This window comes from Pinus tabuliformis, chromosome 1_1 (genome assembly GCF_031772625.1).
Source record: "Pinus tabuliformis cultivar Carrire ecotype Pingquan chromosome 1_1, CPIR1, whole genome shotgun sequence".
Taxonomy (NCBI): Eukaryota; Viridiplantae; Streptophyta; class Pinopsida; order Pinales; family Pinaceae; genus Pinus; species Pinus tabuliformis.
This window is the reverse complement of record NC_142297.1, coordinates 809,158,463-809,186,044: the sequence shown is the minus strand read 5'-3', so window position 1 is coordinate 809,186,044 and position 27,582 is coordinate 809,158,463. Positions and strand designations below refer to the sequence as shown.

General features: G+C 34.6%; 1 long non-coding RNA gene across 5 annotated transcripts in view; it reads left to right on the top strand.

Moving 5' to 3' along the window:
- Positions 1-18,221, top strand: part of LOC149216490 (uncharacterized) — a 157,449-nt gene extending 139,228 nt beyond the window's left edge. For 3 of the 5 annotated variants that reach the window (XR_016250568.1, XR_016250564.1, XR_016250563.1), the window contains one exon: positions 17,824-18,221. This is a non-coding gene — a long non-coding RNA (uncharacterized LOC149216490). The remainder of the gene's footprint in view (positions 1-17,823) is intronic. The other 2 variants (XR_016250566.1, XR_016250565.1) reach the window with 1 other exon arrangement.
- The last annotated feature ends 9,361 nt before the right edge of the window (positions 18,222-27,582 follow it).

The following is a 27,582-nucleotide window of genomic DNA, read 5'->3' as shown; positions in this document are numbered from 1 at the left end:
GAGGAAAGGATACTCACTGATGCCCCTTCATTTATGATAGTGCTAGACACGATCATTTTGTAAACTTGTACTATGATCCGGAATGGTACATTAGAAGGAAGGCGAGATCTCGCTAGTCGATTCCAATCGAAGGAAGTGACTAGACTACTTGGAGGGGGTACTGAATAAACGGTTGAATGAACCCCTTGAGTAGCGGGAACTGGGGGATTCTCTTCCTGTTTTGAAGGAACGGGTGGATTGCCCCCAAGTTCATTGGACTCTGAAGTAACAAAAAGAATTTGAATAGTATCATTCTCACTCTCTTTGGGAATGGTATCATCTGAAGGTGGACCTTTTGAAGGCAAAACTGGGTCGACTTCCATCTCGACCTATTTACTTTGGTCCGGTATGGACTCAGAAGATTCACTCTCAATGATAGGTGTTTCGATCGACGATTAAGTTATGTCAGTTGGATTTTCAACTAGTAAAGGACTTGGGGAAAGTTCTTGTATCCAGAGGGAAGTGGCTGCGGTGAAGCAAGACGGTTATGCAAGACTCTCTTGGCCTCATCCAAAAAAGGACAACGGGGAAGGGTGTGGTCCCTTTCCCATAGTCTACATGGAGTTTTGACCTTTCATTTTTGTCCGTGATCTTCACTATTACTAGTTGATGGTGTGCTGTCAGCATGATCACCAGAGGTTGATGACACCGGATGGTAGGAACAGGGGGACCATTCTCTCAAGATCCGAGCGATGCATGGACATTCTCGATGAAAATGGTCTCCCTTACAAATTATGCAAGGAAATCTGGGAGATTTAGTGTGCAAATTTTCACCAAATGATTCGTGGTGACCCCCTTGCTTAACTGACTTCTTCTTCTTCTTCTCCTTCCCTTTCTTCTTCTTCTCAGCTACTTGGTTACTAGTATCACTATTTTCACCAAGCGAATAGATTTTGGGTTCGATCCCCAGTGGAGTCGCCATTTTGTTTCTGGGAAAATTAGTGTCTTTTCGATCTGCTAGCCCTCTAGGATTGGAAGCTATCCTAGAAACAAACAATCAAAGCAATTTGCGATTTCCTCTGTATGATAGATAAGAGAGAGGCAAAGGAACCAACCTGGATCTTACGCTTAACTCCTTGCTTGATCTCTCTCCCCCTTGACAGAGCTTGCAACTCCTCTCCGTACTTGTCTCGCTTGGAGAGTACCTGTAGAAACTCAGTGACAAAGAACTATCAAAGCATCTCGATCTATTATATCATAAGCATTGCAGAATCAGAAATACAATAAACATACAATGGAATTTACAAATAACAACATTCACAAATACACAATTGTATGGAGGAAAACTCAAATAACTTTATTAAAATAGAAGGGAGAATTACAACCCAGCTGTCTGATCTAGCATCATCCTCCCAACATCAAAACTCTCTTCACCTCATGAAAAGTAAGATCACCCAACAGTACAATGCTCCTTCTCAAAGACAAACTATCAACACTTCCTTACAAATTACAAAATTCCAGCCTCCAGATCTCTCAGATGAGGGATCCATTTATAGATGTCTGCAAGGATGTGAGTCATCTTTGGGTTTTTGATTAGTGTCATTCCACTTGTTGTTCTTGGTTCCACTTGGAGATTTCTTAGATCTCTTATTCATCCCTGGGTGGATTCAAAGAGGCAAGTGTCATAGGAGAAGTTTCTAGAAGATTCCATGAGCATCCACTTAGCAAACTCTCTCGGACATTTGTTTATTCTCGCTCATCGCACCCCACAGAAGGCCTCTTCAATATGCATCGCACCTGGTTAGTGTAGGAGTCAGTATGCATCGCACCTTGACAGTGGAGCAGTCAGTATGGTCCAGTTTTGGCTAGTTCTGAGTGCTTTTTCAGGTGGAACTTTTGGGGAATGATTTAATCAGTTGACCATGATCCTTTAGGGTATGAAACAACACTTCTAGGGGTTAAAGAGCCCTTGGTTTATCGACATATAAGATTGGGGTTGCAGTGCCCAAATATGTCTATAACAGTAGGGAGGGTCCAAAATGAAACTAAGGCAAAATTCTGGAAGGTGGTTGTAGCTGTTACAACATACTCATAACAAAATAAGGGAAATGTCTATTGAAACATAGTTACGGATGAAATGGGAATTATTACCTCAAAACGGGTACTCGAGCCCAAAAACCTGAAAAAAAAAACATGAAAAAACAACCCAAAATTGAAAAGTGTTTATTCCAGAACGATGTTTTTTTAGGGTAAATTTTCAACATGCTTTTTAAATGGAAGTAAAAACCATTTTTTTTAGAAAAATGGATTAAAAAAAATCTTTAAAAAAATTGTTTATTCTGGAATAACAAAAAAAAAATCGGGTTATAATTTTGACATTTTTTAGCAATGGAGTTAAAGAGAAAATATCCAGAGTTTGAAAAAGTATAAAATTCCAACAATTCTTGGACATGATATTAAAGATAAAAATATCATGTCTCGAATCTTAATAATTACAACTATTTCCATCCATGTTGTTAAAGATAAAATGTCTTGACTCTAAAACTTTGAAATTGTAATTGTTTTCGACCATACCATTAAAGATAAAATATCATAACCCGGATGTGGGTGTCCTTAGGAGGTGTTAATGCCAGAGCACGCGGAGTCGGCATCTAGTGAGTAATTAAGAGGAGTAAGGCGGTTCGTGGCAGATAATTAATCCGCATTAATGGAGGTCCGAGCTCGAGGTACGCAGACGGATGTTATCAGGATGGCGTGCATTCTCCTGGGTTCATTTGTTCTGGTCTTTTCAGGAATCAATGTAGTGTTTCTGGTTTCTTCTAGTAGAGGTCTCCTCTGGTGGTCATGGTCGCAGAGTCTTAGTGCTACACAGCGTATTTGGAAGCCTCCTTGGTCCCATTTGATCGGCTTCAGGTATACCGTTTTGCCTCTCTCAGAAAGCGTCGGGTGCATTAAGTTTGTTTTCTCCATTTACGTCTGGTATCTTAAGTCAGTCCTCTGGTTCATTTCGGTAAGCGATTTGGTTTTTATCCTTGTTAAAAGTGTCTGGGTTAGGTATTGGGCTCTCTCAGTCGCCGTTGGGCATTTTCTTGAAGCCGAGTCTAGCTTGTGTGTGCTGGGTTTCTGGGTCCTTCATTCAAAGGTCTGGTTTACATTCTGGTTTCAATTGGCCTGTGCGTTGCTTCTCCCTCACACACAGTCCTTTATTATCCTCATTCCGCTGCTGTATTCTGTCATGGCCCGTCGCTGGGGTATTCCAAGGCGAGGGAGCAATTCGGGATCCCGTGGAGGATCTGGAGGGCGTGGTAGCTCTGCGCCTCGTCGTGTATCCCTGTTAGCTACTGTTTCACCTTCCTCTTCGCCCTCAGACAATTCAGGACCCTCCCTAAACAGTTCACTTCATACTTCAAGGTTTAAGTTCAAAAGCAGACTTAACAGACCGCTCATCTCAGCTATAATTACTGTCATCTTTTCGGAGGAAGAAGATGACCTCACTATCTCCAATGAAATTTCCAAGGAACAGTCGCTCTCTCAGAATTCCAGGGCTTCTCAGAGTAGCTTGGATGGTGCTGTCCTCAATGTTGCTGCTGCGGTGAACGAAGAAGGTCAACAAGAGGCTTCTTGCCCTCTGATGGACTCTCCTCAGGAACAAACCATTGTTTGCGAGCCGACGCGCCTCTTTGGTAGTGTACTGCACCTTGTGCCTCCTGCTGAAGGCAACTTGATGGAACCTGAAGATGAGGTGATGGTAACCTGGGCAAGCTCCCCTACTCAGGTTAATGAAAATGCAACGAATGCGCCACGGCAAGTTTAACTACCTTTGGTTTCAGCTACAGGACAGTAAGTCCGTTTTGGTTTTCTGGATCTCGTGGGTCATTTTCAGTGTGTATGGCTTCTGATTCCAACAATTTGAATTTGTTCATTCTCTAGGGTACAATTTTGGATTTCCCTTTTTGTAATTCTGGTAAAGAACAGTTTTTTTGTAATAGGGCAGCTCACTCTGGAGCGTTTAGCTCTGTTTAGTCTTGGTCCATATAATTCTGTGTAGCGTTGAGGCCATGATTAACAGTTTTGTAAACAGAAGGCAAAAAGCTACCTACAATGGTTCTTTGACAGAGGGCAGGCTAAGGCCCCCTCAGAGGTTCAAACCTCTTTGTAAATATTTTTTCTCTTTTTAATCCTAATAGAATAGTCTTTACTTAGAAAAAAAAGAAGATAAAATATCATAATTCAGAAACACCTTAACATTTTGACAAATGTTCAACCTTGTAATTAAAAACCTTCAGTTTGTAATACATTTCAACTATTAAATTATGTACAAATTATATGACTAAAACAATTTTTAAAAATGAACAAGTAAATGAAAGATTCATTATTCCAAGAGTAATTTTTAGCAATGGAGTTAAAGATAAAATATCCGGACTTTGAAAAACTGTAACATTCCAAGAATTCTCGGACATGATGTTAAAGATAAAATATCATGTCTCGAATCTTGATAATTCCAACTATTTCCATCCATGTTGTTAAAGATAAAATACATTGACTCTAAAAAACCTTGAAATTGTAATTTTTTCAACCATAGCATTAAAGATAAAATATCATAATTCAGAAACACCTTAACATTTTGACAAATTTTCAACCTTGTAATTAAAAACCTTCAGTTTGTAACACATTTCAACCATGAAATTATCGACAAATTATATGACTAAAACAATTTTTAAAAACGAACAAGTAAATGAAAGGTTCATTATTCCAAGAGTAATTTTTAGCAATGGAGTTAAAGATAAAATATCTTGACTCTAAAAAACTTTGAAATTGTAATTTTTTTCAACCATAGCATTAAAGATAAAATATCGTAATTTAGAAACACCTTAACATTTTGACAAATTTCCAACCTTGTAATTAAGCCTTCAGTTTGTAACACATTTCAACCATGAAATTATGAACAAATGATATGACTAAAACAATTTTTAAAAATGAACAAGTAAATGAAAGATTCATTATTCCAAGAGTAATTTTTATTTCAAAGGATAAAACTATAACTATTTTCAAATTTTAGCCTAAGACAACTTATCCTATTGTAAGAAAATCCTAAAAATCGACCATCTAAATGAAGTGTTCTTTTTAAGGAGGCATTAAAATTTCAACAATTTTAAAACTATCTTATAACAAATGATAACAATAAATAATATCATGACAATATCACTATATAATTTAAAAAATCAACATTAATTTCTAATATTTATTTGTTTTTAATCAAAATATCAACTTTCCTAGATTGAATATCACATACACTAAAGCATATAATCCAAACAACATAGAAATGATCCATAAATTCATGTAAGATTATATGGAAGTCAAAAATATTTATTTCAAGTCACCATGCAAACATCTCTAAAGACATGAATTTCTTTTAATTAAAACATTAAATCTAATAAACATAGAAATGATTCATAAATTCATGTGAGATCATGGAAGTCAAATTATTTATTTCAAGTATGCAAACTTCATTTACATAAAATGTCTTAGACATTTATTCAAAATCAGAATCTACATCGTCAAATGAATCACTGAATGCAGATGAAGATGACCCATATTCTTCTCTCATCAACTAGAGCCCCATCTGAGTCAACATGCATGCCCACCGTTTCAGGTTTCAAAAGTCTTCTAGATCTATGACTAGGTTCAGCAGACTCCCATCTCAACACTGTTTCTTCTAGTAGCACCTTTTTCAAAATATGTATGGTCTTGAAGCGAAGAGTTCCTCTCTTTTTTAAATTAAAGTCATAGACAAGTATGTCAAAATCCTCCAATTTTAATAGGTGTGTGCGGTGACTTTTATAACCTTCGCAACCCAAAATGGATAGCCAAGTGGATCTCCATCTGATAATACTGCTATCATGCAACCCTCCTTAACATCCTGCACAAATCCCCTGTAAAGTTCTTCCATGGCTTCATGTTGTGCACACGATCTTCTAGAACCAATATATATTTTTCATTCCTCTTCTTGTTGAGAATTAATAATGCCTTGAGTTTGTTGTTGTTCAACAATGTGTCTTTCCTCATGTTCATTTGGCATATTTTGAGGCCAAATAAATGGAGTCTTCAAAAGTGTATATTCTTTCTTGATATTGAGATGATATCACTTTGATCCTTGAAAAAAGAGTCCCACCAAACTGAATTAGCAACATCAAAGTAGTCATATGTATCTCTAATACATTTTTTTATTTCTTCAAGACATTCATAATAATTTATCTCTCTCTTATGCCTTCATTCATTATTGATTTCAACCACTGATTGTAATAATATTATTTTTGATGCAAATATTGGATGATCTGGAATGAACTTCAAAAATGCTAAACGTAACGACGACCCCCATTCTGCAACAGTTGAATACTTCTTGCCCGATATAAGTGTTTTGCCATCAATTTTTTGATACGAAATTGATGCTGGAAGTTGATGTCATTAAGTTGTTCAATGCATTTATCCTCACCATGCGATCCCAAAATAAACCTTCGCATGTCAATAGTTTCCTCCAACACATGAAAACTCGGCTCTGGAATATATGCTTTCTTAATACATTAAATTAATGATGGAAGGCTCCCAACATTCTTCCTCCTCAATGTCACTGAAAAAACGACTAAACATCTAATCAATATGATCATGGGTGTGCCAAACAAGAAGGAAACCAACCTTTCCCTTTTTAAAAATTCCCAATTGAACAAGCATGTTTAGATATCCAAAAAGAACTTGATTTTTATTTTCATGGCTTGTGTTGTCCAACTGCAAATAAAAAACTTCAGGAAGAATACCAGACCAATGAGAAAACACATCATGGATTATAGTTATGGTAAGATTTGCATCATTATGAATATTTGGCGCTGTGAAGTAAACCCTTAGCAACATCTTCCCATTAAAGACCATATAGCCAACCAAGTGAAACTGAATAAAATTTTCTTCTTGTAGATTTTTTGGTGTGCGGACAAAATGTGGCAAAATTGTTTTCTTTTGGTCCATGTCATCAATTATCAAACCCAAATATTTATCTGGATTATCATAACGCCTTTTTCTATGTTTATACAATTTTTATTTTTCACTTGTTTGCTGATTGCGATGCTCTTGAACTACTTTGACAATGGAATCTACACATAAAATAAAAGAAATCTATTAATAAATATATTTTCATAGTTAATAACTATCCAGTTTTTAAAATTAATGTTATGAATGCATACGTATTTCTTCCCCTTGAAATTTATCTCTTTTTGATTTAATAGAAGCACATGTACTGCAAATCCCCATCCTTGTCTTCTTAGGAATACGAACGTTGTTGAATTCATTCCTTCATATCCTTGTAAAATATGAATATGTGATAAAATTACCATCTCCTTCAGCACCTTCTGCATATTCTCTATATAAGTTGTAGATTTTTCGTCTTGAGAAATTATCTGGAATATGTATTGTGTCTTTATTTGGCATACACTCTCCATGCTTTGAAAAGAAGTCTTTCATCCATGACATTGTAGTAATTATTGATGGTTCAACCTCTCTTTTATAACGTACTTCTAAATAATATGTAGGGTCTTTTTCCAGTCTGTTTTGGATTCTTGACGAACGAAAATTACTAGTGGAATGCAACATTTTGAAAGCCTTTCTACATATCAATACATTCCCAATATGATAATCATAACTTGCCAATGTAGATTGCATGCAACCCACTAAAAATAAATTTTGCATGCTTTTATTCATTGATAAATATTTCTTCCTTTGCTCCATAGCAACTTGAAATCCATATGTTTCAAGCAATCTTTTCGACAATATTCACTTGAAATCAGATCACTGATAGGACTTCTACTTGTGAGATATTCTATAATATCTCTTGTATAACTGAAATATTTTGGATTGATATGAAAAGGCCTGCTCCTACTCCTAGATACAATATTTTCTTGCAACGTCTCCCCCATTTCATTATTATTCGCAAAAACATTTTCATCATCAGTAGGAGGAATATTATATTGACGAAGATAGATAGAAATTAATCACCATCATTACTTGGAAAATATTCATTACCATCCTCACATGAAGGAAATTATTCGCTACCAACATCTACGCTTTTGAAATATTGACTCAGACGAAATTCTTCTCTATCTTCATCCCTGCTTTTGAAAACCTTCCTTGGAGGAATCAATTCATCATCACCACAACTACCTTTGAAACACTCACTTATAGAAAATGCATTATTGACATTTGTGCCTCTAAAATTATTGTTTGCAAGAAACTCTTCACCCTCCCCTTCATCACCTGTGCTCGCATAATCCTTAGGATTATGACTAAGTGGAAAATACGACTCTCTATTCATTGTAAAATTATCATTTGCACGAAATTCTTCATCTTCCCCTTCATCAATGGTGGTTTCATAATCCTTGGGATTAGGAACAAGTGGAAACTTTGAATTTATATTTAATGGATATTCTTCATCCTCCCCTGCGTCAGTGGTGCTCTCATAATCCTTAGGATTAGGACTAAGTGGAAACTTTGAATCTATATTTACTGGAAATTGTTCATCCTCGCCCTCCCCTTCATCAGTGGTGCTTTCATAATCCTTGGGATTAGGAATATGTGGAAACTTTGACTATGCAAATTATTCTTCATCCCCCCTTCATCAGTGGTGCTCTCATAATCCATAGGATTAAGAATATGTGGAAACTTTCACTCTGGAAATTCTTCATCCCCCCTTCATCAGTGTTGTTCTCATAGTCTTTAGGATTAGGACTATGTGGAAATTTTGAATATGCAAATTTTTCATCCCCCCCTTCATCAACGCTGCTCTCATAATCCTTAGGATTAGGAGGAAGTGGAAACTTTGACTCAGGAAATTCTTCATCGGTGCCGCTCTCATAATCCTTAGGATTATGGCTATGTGGAAACTTTGATTCTGGAAATTATTCATCTCCCCCTTCATCAATGGTGCTCTCATAATCTTTAGGATTAGGAGGAAGTGGAAAAATTGACTCTATTCACATGAAATTTTTTTTTGCTGCCTTTCATCAATGTTTCTCTCATCATCTTTGGCATTAAGATCAAGTGGAAAATTTGTCTCTCTATTCATAGTGAAAGAATTCCTATTACATTTATCAAAATGAATAGAGTTGTTGCATGACGAAGATGTTGAAGAAAAAAAAACTCCACTATCAAAAGAATCCATGACCTTCAACCAGAAGATGTCGAATGATACAAATGCACTCTCTCCCAATGACAATATATAACTTAAAGATTGAGAATTTCCCTCTAAATCCCCCGACCCTTCTCCCTCCTCTCTCACAAAAAAAATTTCGCCGAAAATTTTCCCTCTAGAATTTGCCCCCAAAAACTTTCACTAAACATTTTCCCTCAAAATATTTCGTTTTAAAATTTTCCCTCTAAAATTTTCATCTATAATTTACTTGAAAACATATTACTAAACTTTTGGTTTTGGAAAATTTCACCTTAGTTTCTATTCAAAATATTAATAGAAACTCAAAATATTTTTTCTATTTAAATTATTTAACATACGTAAGTAAATTAATTTTTATATTTAATATATTTTTTTATCCCATAATAAATGTAAACTAACCTAAAGCTATAATATTAACTATAAATTATTTTATTTTAATATTAAGTGTAACCCACATTCAAGAAAAGATAAATCAATCATTCCCACAATCATCGCTATAAAATAAAATTCATCGCTTCTATTCATCACATCACATCACATCAAGTCTTTTTGGTCTTGCTAAAAAGTTTAGAGAGATTTTACGAAGAAGCTGCATTGTCATAGATAGCACATTCACTGGTCGTTATACATTCAACGAGAGTTTTACGCATTTTAAAGGTTAGTTTTGTTTCTATCTCGACTATTTATAGATGAATTTGGGGAAATTTTGTGTTTTTACAGGAAAAACGATATAAAAACCTCTCTTTTTTCATTTTTTTATAGGGACAAAAAGTAAAAAAAATCAAAATTTGTAGGATTTTTGGGAGAAAAATTAAGAAAATTTTAAAATTTTTAGACTTTTGAAAGGACAAATGCGTGTTTTTGTTTGTTTGTTTGTTTGTAATTTTGTTTGGGGAGCATTAAAATTATTGCATAGAAACAAAAAAAAAATAAAAATTTGTTCACTTAGAAAAAAATACATTTAATTTTTTTGTTTTTTATTTTTTTAATTAAAATTATATTTATTATACACTATTAATATTATTATTATTTTTTTTTAATTCTTATTTTTGTAAGAAGAGTTTCAGGGTAAATCACATGTAGACAACCTTTGTCGACGCGTTTCAAACCAATTAGTGTGGTTCATCCTCAGGACAAGTTGAGGAGTCAGATCTCATAGCTACGAGATAAATAGGGAGAGCAGCGCGGCTAGGTGTGACCATTAACGGCTATAAAAATGGTTAAATTATAAAATAATATTTAATGATCATTGTGGGTCTGTTCTTAATAAATAACTCAATAATTTATGTAATATATTAAATAATAGAATCATGTAATATTTCATTTTTATTTTAAGTAAAAGGGTAATTTACTCTTTTTTATTATTTATTTATTTATTTATTTTAATATATTTAAAAAAAATCAAGGTCAAGTAAAAGGGTAATTTACATTTTTTTTTTGGAAATAATGAAAATTATTAAATAGAATTAATAAATTATTTTTATTATTTCCAAAAAAAGAGTAAATTACCCTTTTACTTGACTTTGATTTTTTTTAAATACATTAAAAAAATAAATAAAAAACAAAAAAATTAAAAATAAATAATAATAAAAATAAAAATAAAAATAAAAATTTTAATAAAATGTTATGGAGACTTCTCTACTCAACCTTGATTGACTTTGAACTTAAATAATTAAATTTTGAATTTTTAAAAATAAAAATGAAATATTACATGATTCTATTATTTAATATATTATATAAATTATTGAGTTATTTATTACGAACAGACCCACAATGATCATTAAATATTATTATATAATTTAGCCGTTTTTATAGCCGTTAATGGTCACACCTAGCTGTTTGGAAGAGCTACTCTCCCTATTTAACTCGCACCTATGATCTGACTCCTCAACTTGTCTTGACGATGAACCACACTAGTTGGTTCGAAACGCGTCGACAAAGGTTGTCTACATGTGATTTACGCTGAAACTCTTCTTACAAATATTATGGATCACAGAAGCCTCAATTCAATAATTCTTATTTTATTTGTATTTTTTTTTTAAATTAAAATATATATTTTTGAAAATATTAGAAAATTTTAATTAAAATTAAATTTAAAAAACAAATATTTAGAATTTTGTTTTTTGTTTTGTTTTGGTTTTTTTTTTTTTTTATATAAATTTATTTCTTAAATGTTTTTTTAATTATTAAAAAATAATATATATATATATATATATATTTATTTATTTATTTATTTATTTATTTAGATATATATGTTTTTATTTAATATTATAAAAAAACAACTTGTTGATTTGTTTGTTTGTTTTTTATTTTTTATAACTTAAAATTATAATTTTATTTTTATAATTATTTGTTTTACTGTTATTTCAATTTTTTTTAACATAAATTTTAATTTTAATTAATTGTTTTATTTTAATTTTATTTTTGTTTATTTAAAATGAGAATTTTTATTTTATAATTACTACTATTATTATTATTTTATAGTTATAATTTTCTAAAAAAATTGGTTTTTTATTTTAATTTTTCATTTATTAATAATTATAATTAAAATTTTATATTTGTTATTTTTATTTAAAAATTTAAATTCGTTTTTTAATTGTTTTTATTTTTGTTTTAAATTATAATTTATTTATTTGTTATTAAAAAATAAAAATAAAAATTGGCCCAGCCCTTTGGCCACTGGGAGGGCGGAGGTGGGAATCGGCCTGTAGCTTTTTGGCCATTGGCTGGGGGCCTGCACAGTCAGAGGGGGCTGCGTGCAGCTCCCATCCGCTCGCCCAGGCCCCCACTAGCAGCCAAAGGGCCGCAGGCGGATTCTGCAGCTCCCCTCCGCCTGGTCGGCACCCCGGCGAGCGACCTAAGGGCGAGCCCAAATTTTTTTTTTTAAATAAAATTTTTAATTAATAGAAAAAATAAATTAATAAAAAATTAAAACAAAAAAATTTATAATTTTTTTGTAGAGTTGAGGCTTCTGTGATCCATATCAAGTTTATGAGAGATTTTTTAGCGAAAATCACATGAAATACCATTTGTCAACATGTTTCGAACCAACCAGTGTGGTTCATCGTTAGGAAAAGTTGAAGAAATAGATCTAGCTTAGCATGTTAAATAGTTTGAGCAGAGCCTCCAACGGCTAACTTGACCAATGGCTAATTTTGACTTTTTGGACTGGGTCAAAATTTTTAATAATTTAATGGAAATTAGTTATATTCAATGACCAATCCCTTAAAATATATATAAAATATATAAAATAATTTTACTTGGTGTTAATAGTTATTTAAAAAGGAACTATTAAATAATTAAAATTATAAGTTATCTAGTATTTAAATGGAAATTAGTTACATCAAGGACCTTTCTTATAATATATGAATAAATTATATGTATATATAAATATATAAAGTAATATTAGTAGGTTGTTAAGAAACAAGTTAGTTAGAATTAATAAATATAAAGGAATGAGAAAATTAAAAATAAAAAGGAAGGAAGATAAAAAAAAAAAAAAAAAGAAAGAAAGAAAGAAAGAAAGAAAGAAATTAAGAAAGTAGATGGTTATAAAAGGTACTTAAAAATAATAATAATAATAAATAAATAAATAAATAATAACGAGAAAAATAATATTAATTTAAGATAAAAGTTTAAAAAAAAATTAAAAAAAATGTCAAGTTAAAAAAAAATAAAAATAATAATAATAATAAAGTAGATGGTTATAATAATAATAATACATTAATTAAGAAAGTAGATGGTTAAAAAAAAAAAGGGCAGGAAAAACGACTAGGAAGAGAGTGTTGGGACCCAACACCTACTGATTTTCCAACCATCCTCTCTATTGAGATTGCTTGGCCTCTTTTCAATCTCAAGTGCTTCCCTAAATTTCCGATGATGGAAGTGCGAAACCTTAGCAATAACACTAGCCTCCTCAATACAAACATGATGATTGGTTTTCTCAGCATGTTCAGCTAAAGCGGAAGACTTAGCTCTCCTATGCTTAAGGTCCGCTGCGTGCTCACTAATCCTTTGATTAATGGAGCGACTAGTCTCCCCAATATAGGGGGTCCCACAGGAACAGGGGATAATATATACACCTTTCATATCTTTAGGGTCGATAGGATCCTTCACTGATCTGAGGGACATACGAATGGTGTTCAGGGGCCTAAAGGTCACAGGGACACTATGCATCCTGAGAATCCTTCCAATCTTATCAGTGGTCCCCTGAACATACGGAAGATGGACACCTGGAATTCGTTCCTTCGGTTCCCTTTTAGTCAGAGAATTCTTGGCAGCTTTAAGGAAAGCCTTCTGACCCATGTATCTACTATAACCATTCTCAACAAAGACATCAAGCAGATGGGATTTTTCTTTCTCAAAACTCTTCTTGTCCGAGATCCTTAGGGCCCGAGTAGCAAGGGTATTGAGAACACCCATCTTTTGAGCCGACATGAAGATACTGCTCCATATGCGTTTTCTTTCGAAAAATTAAAACAAAAAGCAACTTTAATTTTTTTTAAAGTGATTTAATTTTTGTAAATTAATATATATATATATATATATATATATATATATATATATATTAAATTAAACCAATTAAATTAATTTTTGTTTTTAATTTAATATATTATGTTTTAAAAAAAAATTCAATTTTTTTTTTAATATGTTTAAAAAAAATATAAAACTAAAATTAAAATTTTAATAAAATTATAATTATGAAATTTTAAAATAATTTCATTAAAAATATATATATATATATATATATATATATATAATTTTTAATACAATTTTATTAATACATTTTTTTAAAAATTTAAATATAATAAAAAAAATTATATATAAATTTTTTATATACATTATTGTTGATTTTATTATTTTTCAATTGAATATCTAGATAAAAAGTTTTTGTTTTTTTTATATATATAATTGGTTATTTTTTAATAATTTAAAATTTAATATATAATATTTTGTTTATATATATATATATATAATTTGTTGATTTAATAATTGAAAATTTAATTATAACATTTTTTCAATATTTTATATATATATGGGTTTTTGATTTTAATAATTTAAAATTTAATATGTAATTATATTTTTATAAAAATGTAGATATAAATAATATAAAATTGTTTTTTTGTTTTTGTTTTTGTTTGTTTGTTTTTTTTTTTTTTTAATTTCAAAAATATAGAAATAAATTATATATATAATAAATTCTTTATAAATCTGTAGATATAAATTTTATAACTTTTTTTAAAAATTATGTATAATTTAACTTATTTTTATATTTAAATAACAATTATAGTGTGAAATTTTTTATTTTATTGTTTTTAATTTTGAAGTAATATATATGGCGTTATATATATATATATATTTCTTAGGAATATGGCATCAAGGAACGTCTCTGTGAATATGTATGGAACAAAGGCAATGATTCTATCATCTAAATTGCAAGTGGATACATTTTGAAGACTATATTGTCGAACATACCAGAAGTAAAAGCCGACCAACTAACCCATTAAGTGTATCAAAGATTGTTTTTGAATGGATGAATTCATGAGAAATAAATAAAACAGAGTGTACATGGCATATTCAAGATGTTGAATCTGATGATACTAGACATCTCTATCTATACTGTGGTATGATTTATTTGGGTGAACCATATGAGGTGATAGGCAGAGTACGAGACATATGTTTGGTGCCAAATTCAAACATTGTTTATGTTCTTGCAAAATTACCCAAGTCACGTGAGAATTTTAGATATCATCTCAGAAAGTACAAGTATGATGCAGATCAAGAATCTACACCATTGTGTGAAGAAATCTCATCTAACATATCAAATAACATTGTAAGTATGCTTATTTATATTTATGTGTAATGTATTATTGTAATGATCATTAAATTATTTATAAATGGTTGATGATTGACATATTTTATTTTCTTTGATAGGATTTTGCTGAAAGTCTTTCAATGTTGGAGGGTATTTATTATATGGAACCAAATATTATGAATGTCATAAGCAATTTCCATATAGGGTCAGAGCAAGAAAAGAGAATAAGGCAAAAATCAACAATCCATAACACTACAATGGTACATGCAGGGGATCAACAAAGAATCCATACGGTGGGTCAATCTAACAAAGGTAAACATGTTTCTTTTGAAGATGTGGCAGTTGTAGCTCACACTGAAGCTCAAAAATATGTTTCCATTAGTGAGGAGGAGGTTAGAACTGTTGTTGAAAAGGAGAAAAGAGATAAAACACTAAAAAGAAAAATGCCCATGGATGTCGCTCTTCCACTTGATGATGAGGAGATTATTTCTGTAGAAGAAGAAATCTCAACTAGGAAGAAAAAGAAATAAAAAATTGTCGAATTTGTTAAAACCATAAGCAACGGTGAAGACAAAGTGAAAGTTCTAAAGGCAACAAAAAAATCATAACACCAGGTGCTGATTTAGAGGATGACATTATGAAAACAAAACAAAATTCCATTCAGAATCACATGAGGAAGAATAAATTAATTAATGGTGGCAAAATATTTGAGCTTAATGTCACCCAATTCTATAGGTCAGATGAAGGACAATCTCAATATCAAATTAGAAAGGCACATCACCTACATGTCCATAATTTGAAAACATTGTTCAGGTACAATCCATATGCACATGTGGTGCCTTATGTGATTCTTGTTGATCCAAATCAAGTTCCCAATAAGGAGGCATTTGATAGGACACGATGTTTTGACTACAGATATTATGTAATTGGAGGGAACCATTCAGCAGAGGCCAAAAAACAATTGATTGAGGAATATCTTGGAAACTATCTTTTTGAAACAATGAAATGCATCATTTACGGTGGTTTAACAGAAACAGAGGAAAAGTTATTGGCATGTGATCATAATGTAGATAATGAGTATAAAATGTCTATGAATTTCGTTCAAAGGGTTAGATTTATTCAAAATGAGTTTTTAGAAAAATGTGGTGGGGATAAGCTTAATGTCAGTTTAAGCTTTCGGAAGGAATGTTGTATGGAAACGGGTTATCAAATTGATGATACAATCTAATCAAAAGGTGGTAAATTAAATTCAGAACTATTCAGAGGCATAGATAACATTTTCTAGTTGGAATTTAGAACAGGGGAGATATGGGAATTGATTGATGACATTTTCGAATTGTGGAAGAATATTGGCATAAAAAATCAGAAGGTTAAAAGGTCTAAACCCATAATATGTACCAATAGTAAGATAGGTCCTGAAATGAAGCAACTTCCAGATGATATGACTATCACACCTTGGAGAACAATGCAAGGTGTGAAATATGAAAAACTAGTCAAATCAATATTATGTCGTGTGAAGTCAGGTGAATTGCCATTGGAGAAAATGTGCTCGGAATTTCAAAAGTAAGTTTGTTCAATTACTTTTATTTTTTCTTAGATTATAATTGTCTTTTAAATATAACATATTGTTGTTGGTATTATTTGTTATATATCACATTATATTAACAATTTTTACTTTATTTATTCAGTCATAAGATTTATATGAAAATACAAGAACATATGGTTAAAATGCTGAATGAAGAGAGTTGGAATGATGTTGTACTCAACTACCCAGAATCAAGTTCTACAAAAACACTTAAATTTTTTTATCTTGCATTCAAAAAGGTATGTTGATTTTTGCATTTATTTTATTCATATAATTTTTATTTTATTATATTACTTATATATTTATTTCATTAAATATGTCGAAGAAAGATGCGAATGGAGTACCAAATACTTTCAAAAGTTTCATTGAAAAAATACAGTTGGAAAGGATGAGAAAGCAGCATCTTAGGAATGTTGAACTTGATCCTACTCTTACTCATTTCATTTGGAATGGGCTAGTGACTATCCAATATCAAATAATACAAGGTGATTGTGAAGACATTGCAAAACTCATACCTAAAATGGAATATGCCCTAGTTATTGCAGACATTTCTCATGGTTTCAATTTCCCAAACATTGAATATGATATTGAGCCTTACACTTATCAAGCTTTTAATAAAGTGTTATGGGCTTTTAAGAAGTCACAACATCACCACTATAGAGATTTGTGACATTTCATTTAGACACACAATTTGCAATGTTATTAACAAGTTTCGAGGGAAAATCAAACTCAAGGATGCACCTTACATGGTAAGACATTGAAATTGTATGTTTGATTAATGTATTTTTTTGTATGTACAAGTGGATTGAACTTTTACTATGTCATGTTACAGGGAAAAGTCAAATCTTATTTCTTCCAAAGATTAGCCAATTACAAGTGATTGTGAGTTCATCCATGTTGAATGTTGGGAAAAAGATGAGAACTATAAGTCCATTCTTCTGAACCAAGTAGATGGAAAGATTCATAGCCAAGTACTAGTTCATGATGCTGTCGTAAAAAAGTTAACATATGAGGATAGGGATGCAAGAGGGGAGATAGTTAACATTTATAAAAAAACACAAACATTGATTAACTATCTTATAGATTTATGTTCAAATGAAGGAGATTTGGTTTTGGATTTATTTTCAGGTTTAGGTAAGTTTTATTATATGAAATTGAATTTTAATATTTTTTTGTTTTTTGTTTTTATGTGTTTATACTAATTTACTTATTGTTTTTGTGCTTGATGATTAGGTACAACACTAGCATGTTGCCTACAAAAAGGGAAAAATTGCATTGCGATTGAAAGAGACCCTCTACAATGCAATTTTATTCAATAAAGAGTTAATGCTCTTCAATTTCTTCTAGATGAAATTCAAGAAGTTGGTTTGAGGAAATGATATTTTAATGAATTACGTGTGGCAAAAAAAACAAATGAACCAGAACCACCACTATATGGAATGATTGGAAAATGACACTTTGGGATATTTGCAGACATGAAAGATCTAGTAGACGAGGAAAATGAGGAAACTCAAGCAGGAAATATTGTGGAAGAAGAAAATAATGAAGTTGTAGAAGACGATGAACATGGATTATATGATATTGTTGATGAAATTTAAGTTATGATTGCAAATCAAACTCAATTTTGAGAGATCTTCATTAGTTTTATTTGTAATGTTTGGACTTTGAGATTTTATGAGAAGAATGAACATTTGATTATTGTTGTTATATGTTTAATATTTGTAGTATCTGATTTTCACTGTAATTTTTATGTGAATAGTTTTTTTTTGTTGTAAAAACCCTGTGATTATTATTATTTTTTAACATAAAATTCATTAAAAATGCTATTTTTAAAAGTTTTTTCTGTTAGGATTTTCCCATAAAAATTGTTTATTTGTGTTGGGTCCTTTGTTTAATTTTGAAAGGTTTTGACCAGTTTTGACTGACCGAAGGGTGGGAAAGTAACTGATGGCAGTAACAGTTGGGTGGCGGAACGGACAGTTGCGGAGGAGTGGCAGCAAAGTGATAGGGGAAGGCAAAGGAAGCCGATGAGGCGGGAAGGTGCAGAAGCAGACAAGGGGGAGAACAGCCGAGCAAGAACTAGTAGTCTAGGCAGGCATAGAAGGATATAAAGGGGGAAGACCAGAAAGGAAGAAGGTTGTTGTTAGAATAGTGAGTGGAAGGAGTCGGTTGAGTCGAGAGCAGCGGAAGAGATACCTAGTTGCGGTGGCTGAATGACAGAGTGCCGGGGTCCGAGGGACTTAGTTGTGGAACCAATCTAAACCCGCAGGACTGAGCCAGGTACTTTCTGTAATGTTTATGGCGAATGTCGGATCATGTTGTAATCTTTCATGTTAAGTTTAATATAAGACATAGCCGATGTTGGTTGCGACTTTTGATGTATTTGGGCCTCGTGCTTAATGTGTCTATTAAAATTTTGAATGGCTTACCAATTGCATGTAGATGTTAATTCATAGATTGTCTCAAGGATGCTGCTATCTCTATTTTATGTATAATGGTTATATATATGTGATCAAATGCACTCGATTGATACTTCCTCGACTCCATGCTGAACCCTTCTCCCTTTTGGTCGCAGCACACCTCGGGTGAGACTCCTTGCCCCTTGGGGTAAGGTGAAAATGCTGGCATCATCCTAGACTACAACAGACTATTGTTGGCCCCTTGCACCTGAACCCAGGGTCTTTCCCCTGATGACTCTTTCGAGCCAACAAATGGTTCCGTTGCTGGGACCCGAAGTTGCGAGAACTGGTTCAGACTATGGTGTCAAGGATATTTAAAAGAGAAATCAGAGATTGGTGGAATCATAAAGTAGATCAGTTTGTGGCAGAGCGAGCTGCTTGCAGGAATCAATTGATCGACAAAGTAAGTGAAGGGATTTTATATGCCGATGTCATCAATGACCAGTGTGAAATTTTCTGGTGTAAGTTCCCCGAGGACTTGTAACATTGGTTGAGGGAGCTGAAGTGATAGAGTCAGTCAGGTGGATCGGCGATAACTCACTACCATTGGACTCCGTCCGATATTGCACTGCTACAATAGTTGGATAACGATCGGACTAGAGCAGTCGATTTCTGGGTGAAGACTATGGTGGAAGGGTACGTAGTCGAGTTTGTTGCGGAGAGCTACTAGTATTTCTCAAAGGCGGAGGCTGTGTTCGGCTCTAGACTGAGAGGGGAGTTGATAAGGGAAGTCCTGACGTGGATTAAGATGTTTATGGTAGAAGAAGGACTGCTGCCTCTACCCACTACCGGGATGGAAGCGTAAAACCCCAGTACTGGGGGAAGGACTTAGAGGGGGAAATGCTGCCTATTGAGGGATAGGGATGCTGCTGAGGGGATGGATGTGGAAGGATTGAGGAGAGCTAGGGATGTTAGAGCATGAAGGAGGGCACTACTAGCAGACAAGTGGCAGGTGAGAGCGACTCAGGCTCTAGGGAAGAGAAGGAGGGGGCCCCACCAAGTAGGAGTGGTGATGGGAAAACCCCGAGTTGAAGAGGAAGGAGAAGAAGGTGCTAGGCAACCTGAGTGCGGGAAAGAGGGATGTAGGAGCTGAGGAAATGAAGAAGGACGTTCCCTACAGGTTGTGGAAGGAGGATCGCAACAGGGAACTGAAGGAGGACCTTCCCTACAGGTTGCGGAAGGAGGATCACAACAGGGAACTAAAGGAGGACCTTCCCTGCAGGTTGCGGAAGGAGGATCGCAAGATCATAAACCATATTGGCATGAGGAAAGAGATGAAGACAATGTGGGTGATGTGATGAGGAGGTTGTTCGATGAGGAAGAAGCATCTATCAAAATTCAGCAGCACCAACCCCAAGACATAAGTGGTGTTTTCCCCAACCTTCCCTTGGTACCTTATCACAATCCAGAGGAATTTGTTGTTAGCTTAGCCAAGGCAGCGCGAGTATATAGTGCGCAAGAGAGATACAGGGCCGGTTTCAACATCGGAAGTAACGCAAGAACCAGCTATAGTAGTAACTTAGGACTATAGGGATCCCAACAGTCAGGAAGCAAAGGTTTTGTGTTGTTAGCCCATACTCAGAGCAGTATGGCGGGGTCGTTTACTAGATATCTGGAATTTGCAGGAAGGGGAAACGAGGATGTGGAGCAGCACTGGTACCTCTGTGAAGCCATTTGGAGGGCCCTTCAAACTCCAGATAACGTCCGGGTGGTGGAATTCCAGACCACGCTAAGAGAAAGGGCTCTACGTTGGTTCATAAAGTGGGCAGAGCAGAACCAGAATCCCATAATAGATGATATTAAGAGGGGATTCGTGCAGGAATTCAAGGTACCACAGATAGACCAGCAGGGGTTATCAGAGTTGTGGGAAATTAAGCAGAGGGAGGGTGAGACGGCTTGGGAGCTCATGCAAAGGTTTAAGGATGCCATCACCAAGTTGAGTTACACCCTGGACCCAAATCACCAACGGGATTGGTTTATCAAGGCACTCTTGCCTTTGACCAGAACATCGCTGACACAACAGAAGATAGGAACCCTGTAGGATGCGTTGGAGCAAGCATCCTGTATAGAAGCTATGGCAGGATACCCCCATGAATACCGGGGAGGCACAAGTCTGCAAGATCCGGTGATCATAGGCTTGCAAAGCCAGATCACAAACTTGACCGAGAAGCTGAGGGATCTCCAACCCGTATGTCTAGCCAGGCCCAATGTTTGGTGCACCCACTGCATGGTGGAGGGGCATGTTGCGACAGAATGCCCACGGTTGCGGGGAATTAATCACCCGGGGGTGGTAGGGTCGTCAGGGGCCCCACCCACCACAGGGGTTGTGGTAGTTGGAGCGCAAGGACCCTTCCTAGGAAGGAATAATCAAGACTTCTGCGAGATCTATAGGGCATATGGACACCTACCGTGGATGTGCCCAATTCTGAAAAAATACTCTAATGTCCCCAATAACAACTACTGTGAGTTCTGCGCATCGACAACTCATCACACCAATCAGTGTCGAGCATTGGACGCTCTAGCAGAAAGACTAGACAGATCCACGTTCAGGGTCAACGAAGCAAGTCGAGGAGGGCGAGGAGGAAATGGACGCGAAGGAAGAACAGGAGGAAGAGGGCCCTTGAGGTGTTACAACTGCGACCAGGAAGGACATGTCACTAGAGAATGCCCACTCCCGAGGAGACCCTGGTGTTCATAGTGCAAAATTAACACCCATGCGACGGAGGACTACCCAGAGCTCATTGCGAAGTGGGAAGAGAGAACCAGGCAGCGGGGGGCCAACTTGGTGAATGTTGAACCTCAGACCGATGATGGCCTCCCCGCGACCAATATCAATATAGTCACCCAAGGAGGGAAGAAGACATGGAAGGACTGCTACACAGAGGACGAAATTTGCCATTTTCTTTTTATCAGGATCATGTGGGTTGTGCATGTAAAGAATGTATATTATGCCCCTGATGTGCTTCAATGCATAGCCTTCTATTCTCTCTGACTTCTTTTCTGAGATCTTTGATAGCTTGACTAATTGCAGAAAGTGTTTGAGGAAGATCATCTTCAATTGTTTGTTGTCTGAATTGTCTTGTTAGACCATCAACTGAAAATAAGGTTGCAGAAGGAATATAGCTATGTTGATGATTTACTTGTGACTTTTGCTGTTCTTGATATTGCTGTGACTTGGACTGTTGAAGATAGGTCATCAACAATCCTTTATACATTTCTTTGAGTTTTGGATCATCAACATTAACCATTTGTTTAAAATAATTTCTAGAAAGCTCATCATGATCTAAGCTTTCATTTGATAGTGGTCTGAACATCCTGACTGCATTTGCAAATGTCAGGATCACTGCATTCACAGAGTTCTTGAAAACATTTATTACAGTGTGGATCTTTGCAATATTCAACTTCAGAATCTTCTTCATAAACAACATGTATCTGGTCATTTAGATCATAATAATTTTCTGAATCTGTTAATTCTTCATAGCTGGAAGGGAGATCAATAATATTTACCTTGCCAGATTTATTCTTATAGCTAAATTGTTTATTCTTCCCAGATTGTTGTTTGTCTTTTTTAAGTTTTGGACAATTTGGAGCAATATGTCCTTTTTCATTGCAATGGAAGCAAAATATTTGCTTCTGTTTTGGCCTTTGATGAAACTGGTGTGTTTTTTTGTATTCTCTAGGAGGCCTTCTATGAATGATCTTTTTGTTTTTTGCGGATCTAAAAGTTTGCTTGGAGTAAGCTTTCTTTTTAGAGCGACGACGATCATATCCCCCTAAACTTTTAGAGCCATGTAAATGCCACTGTTTACATAGTTGTTGATAGCCATGTGGTTTAGTGGAGCTGGTGGCAGCTCGAGCAACTTTCATCTGAGAGCAGAGTTCAACAATGACAACCTTAATAGCTTGTCTTATAACACCAAATTTATAGGCACCAATCTTTCCAGGAAGCTTATTCAAAATGGTAGTAGTTACCCAATTTGGTAAAAAAGCAATGAAGATTTCTTTCCATTTGGGATCTAGAATCATGTCAGAAGAAAGAGTATGCAGACGATGGAGATATTCCATAAAATATTCATCAAAATGCTGCATATTAGTAAGCTTCATGGATGTAAGTGTGACTGCAGCAAGTTCATTATTGATCTGAGGATAACCACAAAAATTGACAAGAATGCCATGCATTAGGCAACCAATCATGTTATTCACAGGTAATGAAGTCTGTGGATCCATATATGTAGTATTATCTGGGTTCATTACCACAGATGTTTCCCAAGAAGGAATGAGGATAGGATCATAATGAATTTCTGCTTTAAGCCAAGAATCAAGGAGTCCTTCGAATCCACTAATGATTTTCCTGGTTGCATTTATTGGAGAAATGTCACCTGCTAAAGATGTGCGGTAGCAAACCAGCATGGAACTCAATGTAGACAATATTTCTGCTTCAGAGCAATTGTCAATATTCCATGAATATGTGGAAGAAGCAGACCAATCTTTATGATATTCTGATTTCATGACATCTCTTTTATCAGGAGTAGGTGACCAAGAAGAATTCCAAGAACTTCTATCAGTAACTTTATGTACAGTTGTATCTTTGGGTTCTTCTTCATCAGAAAATGAAATCAGATCAGGAATGTCTTTTGCTATCTGAAAAGTTTCTTTATCAGGAGAAAAATTATTCACAAGAAGCTCTAAATCTTCTAGAGTAGGAGGAGCAGAGGGCGCTACTTCAAATTTGTTGAGTATTGTATCAGAACTGGAAGGCTTATCAGGATCATCTCCTGATTTCAACCACTCAGAAACTGTCATTTTATGTCCAGGGCTTGAAGAGTTTAGACTGGAAAACATGCCAGGATTAGCCATAGGAGCATAGACAAAGGTAGTTTCTGGTTTAGGAAAAATGATATCACCAGGATTCTTCATTTTTGATTGAAGAGTAGTAGGAACAACATGGAAAGGCAATTGATCTTAAGGAGCTGAAAAATATTTAGTAGCTTTAAAAGTAGGATCAGGAGTGTTTTTCTTTTTCAGACTTTCAACAGAAGTAGAGACAACCCAAACTTGTTTCTTTACTACTTCAAGTGACGTTTTTAAGCTTGTCATCATATCCTGATTCTTATCTGCTACTGAATGTACTTTGCCAATCCATTTGGAATTATCATTAATCCCTTTTTCTAAAACATCAATAGTTTTAGCAATATGCAAATCATTTGATCCAAGAGTTTTTATTCCATCTAGTAATTGATCTCTGGTAAAATCTACCTTTTGAAGAATTTTATCAATTATTTCTTGGAGCATGTTATTTTCTCTGGTTGCATATTGATGATTTCTTTATAGATGTTTAATCAAACTATCTAGAGCAAGATTTGTCCAATTTGTTGCTGCAACCGATTCCCTGTCTAAAAGATGAGACTGGTCAGACTGAAGTGGAAGTAACTTAAAAATGTTATCATCTTGTCTGATAACAATATTTTTCCAAGGAGGAATTGTTGTCTCAGTGCTAGGAATAGTGCCATCTATTAATTCGCATTTGTGTTGTGGCACTTCTGTCTCTAAGGCTGACCCTTGCATCATATTCACTCTAAGGGTTTGATAGATGTGTTCTAACAAAAGCTGCCCTTTCATCTTAACAGACTATAAATGTTTCAGAACATTTGATTTTTGCAACATATTTTTATATTTATCATCTATGTGAGGGATGATAAGAGGTCCAAGAATTTCAACTGGATTTTCCTTAATCTTTGTTTTTATATCTTCACAAGATAGATTCTTGAACTTTTTGACCAAAGCCATTTCTACTTCATTTGTACTTGGATAATAAAATTCATAAAAAGAAATCCATTGGTTATTCTGTTCCATCCAAGCTTTCCAATTTTTATTGTTGACTTTGTTGATTGTTGACCTATCTTTCTTTGAATAGGTTTTCATTTCTTCACAGTATCTATACTCTTGCTGATGAGTACACAGATCCCAGTGAAACATTTTCTTATACAATTCATTTGAGGGATCATAAGGACTTATTCCTTTGTATGTCTTAAGAAATTGAATGATTTCTTCATCAGAAGGACGCTGTATTTTACTAGGAATCTTATTCCTAGGATCCAATCTGTAGCTGGGGATTTCTTCTGGATATCGTAAGCCTTTTGTAGCAAATTTTCCTACTGATTGAAGCAAAATTTCTTCATGAGCTGAAAAAGGAGTACACTTTGTATATACCTGTGTTTGATTTCCAGAACTTGGAACAAAACGAATCATGTTTATTCTTCTTCTGTCTTTATCCTGTTCTTCTTTTTCATGGGGTTTTGGAAGACTAGGAGTTTGCTGAAAAAAGCTAGGAGGACAATGAGGATGATTACATACAGATGGTTGTGGAAATTATGGAATTTGGAATGATGATTGCATATTAATTGTTCTAGGAGGAACAATATTTGAATGCGGAGACTGAAGAGTTTGTGCAATCATATTTGATAACATATGCATGAATTTTGGATCAGAAGTAAGATCATATGAATGACTTGGTGATCCTTCAGGAATAGATGCAATAGAGGACATTTGTGGTTTCACTTCAGTTTTTACAGGGTTTTGTATAACAAGAGGAGGAGGAGGTCCACCATGCTCAGACTGTGCATACTCTGATTGGGGAAAGAAACGAATTTGAACAAGGCCATTATCTTCTCGAATAGAAGTTTGAGCAGTGATAGGCTGTGGACAGGGAGAAGTACGAATAGAAGCCCAATTTGTGACCCATTCTGTTGGCGGTTTAAGATCTCGACGAGATATCATTTGAGGAGCAACAAGATTTAAGCCATAGTCATGAGTGATTAGAGTAGTGAACTTAGAGGTTTCAAAAACTTGTTGGACAACAGAAGGAATGGTCTTATTATAAAATTTGACGACACATCGCCAATGAATAGCAACATTATTGCTATTATCTTCAAAATCATCATATCCATGTGTTTGGATGCCGAGCATTAGAGCATTGATGGCATTAGGATCATCTAAGGAAATAGAAAAATCAGGAACACAGGACCAAGAAATTGGACAGTAGGCTAATGTTCCTTGACATCCTCCAATTAAAGCTTTATGAAAATTTTTCCATCGGTGATTAAAAACACAAGAGAAGACAATGACGTCTTGACCTTTTCTATGTAGTGGCTGAATTCCAATTTGGATATGACCAAAATGAGCAAAATTGAGACCATCTTTTAGTGCAGCTGTAAACTCAGATTGCTTCAAAATGTTCATTGTTTGAAGCAGAAGATTATTACTCGAGGTTTGTAGAATATCTTCTTTAACCTTATATCTCCAGTATTGTATAGTATCTAATAATCCCAGATTTGTATAGATATCTTTGGGGTCTATTTTTGGTAAAGACCAAGAACTAGACTTACTCTATTCATTTAATAATGTAATAGATTTATCATGGACGACAGTGTGAAAACTAGATTGTATTTTTTCATTACATTCTCTTTCTTCTTCTTCTCCAAGAATTTCATCAAAACTTTTATAACTAAACTCTTGAAGAGAACTTCGTGCTGGAGAAAAATTATCCATAACCAATACTTTCTAACAACATGAAGAAAGCGGAAATACTTTCAACCTGGCTCTGATATCAACTACAAAGCGCACATAGTGAAAGCGAGAATGCGGAAATGCGGAATTAAACAAGATCTGTGACTGATACTTTAATCACAGAGAGGGAAGAGACTCCTCTACTGCGCAATTTATCAGTCACGGATCTTGTTTAATTCCGCATTTCCACATTCTCGCTTTCGCTGTGTGTGCTTTGTAGTTGGCAAATTTCATATTCCATTTTCTTCTTATTAGGATCATGTTGGCAGAAAATTGCACCCCATCTGATATCACTGGCATCTGTAATGATGGTTTTAGGCCATTCTTCATTGATTGTGCTTAAAGGAGAAATATTCCTAATTTTCCCTTTAATTCTTCTGACTGCCTCTGTTAAATCCTTTGTCCATGGAATTGGATATTTTTGCACCCCCCCTTGCTCGTCAAAGCGGCGTCACCACAAAGGGTATACCAGCCCAAACGCCAAAGACAGTACTATCAGGAAGTAGCCAAGTTGTTCGAGAGGATGACCAAAGATAGAGACAATCAAAGACCGCAAGTCCATGTGCCCGATCACACCCAGCTGATTGGGGAGTGGTTTAAATTATTCTTGAAATTTATTGAGGATGAAGCCATGCTGAAGGAATTGCGAAAAAGCTTAATGGCCGCTGTATCCATGGAAGGAGAGGGAATGGGACAATTGCGTGAAAACTTGCTGGAGAAAGCTTCCAGGAGAGAGAAATGGAATAATAAAAGGAGTGGAAAGGAATTATGAATCAATGCGTAAGTGGCAGGATTCCAGATAAGGGACACCATGCTAGACTTAGGGTCGAATGTAAACATCCTACCCAGGAAGACTTGGGAGGCAATGGGGAAGCCACAACTGAAGTACTTGCCAATTCAATTAAGAATGGCGAATCAGTACTGCATACTGCCCATCAGGAGATTGGAAAATGTAGAGGTTGATGTG